General features: G+C 63.0%; 1 non-coding gene across 1 annotated transcript; it reads right to left on the minus strand.

Annotated features, from left to right (window-relative positions):
* Nucleotides 1-350: 350 nt before the first annotated feature.
* Nucleotides 351-423, minus strand: TRNAV-CAC. The gene has a single exon. It is a non-coding gene; the product is annotated as a tRNA-Val (tRNA).
* Between the last annotated feature and the right edge of the window lie 629 nt (nucleotides 424-1,052).

The raw sequence follows: 1,052 nt of genomic DNA on the forward strand, positions 1-1,052 counted from the left end.
TCATCGCCCTTCACCTCTCCTTTCCTGGGCGTCGCTTTTGCTCTGGGACAAGGACACAAAGTAGCGGACTGGGTCCCTCCTGGTCTAGCGGTAGCGCTGCGTGCTGCCGAGCCCAGGTCTTGCTCTCTTTGTGAACCTCGGTTTTCTTTGTCGTCAGGCTCGGTGATGAGTGGCGGGTGATGAGCGGATCCGTCCACCTCCAGATCTCCTAGCGCTGAATAAAGAGACTTGCAGGTGGTCACCAAGTCTTCCTCCAGCTGCGTCCCCTGCCGCACCCCGTGCCTTTCGCGCCTGTTGGTTTTGCCAATGAGAAGGCACATCTCCGGGAGGGGAAAAAGAAGGAGGAAGCCTGTTCCCGCCCGGTTTCGAACCGGGGACCTTTCGCGTGTGAGGCGAACGTGATAACCACTACACTACGGAAACGGGACAATCTCTACTCCTGAACACTGTATCCATGAAATCCCGAGGTCCCGCCACCACGAACCACACCACCCACTCTTAAGACTCCAAGAGGAACCTTGAAGCCCCAAGCTCTCTCAGGCACGGAGACGGCGGCTCCCGAGGGCCCTGCTTTAGGGTTCCCCCTCTCCCCTGAAGTGAGGCCCCTCGGGCCCCCATAGGTGGCCTTCGGGGCCCCGCACCCAACGCAGAATCCTCAGAACCTCAGCTGCGCACTCTGAGTTCAGGGGTCGCCCCCGCCGACTCCCCAGCTCCCGGCAGCCGCGGGAGGCGGGGACGGTGGGTGCGCCCGAGCCCCAGGTGACCCCGAAACCCAGCGGTGTGGAAGCCGCCCCTCCCGGGCTGCGGACCCGCGCCTCGGTGGTCCTCTTCTCGGCGCCGGCGATCAGCGCTCCGGGCTCTCAGGAATGACCGACGCTTCCGGTCCACCCGGGACGCGCCCTCCCCGCTGTTCCTTTGCACCTGACTGCTGTGCTCTTTCTCTGAAAGTCCGTTGGGCGCATCACTTCTCCGGTGTCCTCCTGGCAAAAGGGAGTCTCTTTGGTGTTGCCTAAAAATGGCACCCCCCCACCGTCCCTGGGTGGGCTCGAACC

The sequence above is a fragment of the Oryx dammah genome, unplaced genomic scaffold (assembly GCF_014754425.2).
Source record: "Oryx dammah isolate SB20612 unplaced genomic scaffold, SCBI_Odam_1.1 HiC_scaffold_10452, whole genome shotgun sequence".
Taxonomy (NCBI): Eukaryota; Metazoa; Chordata; class Mammalia; order Artiodactyla; family Bovidae; genus Oryx; species Oryx dammah.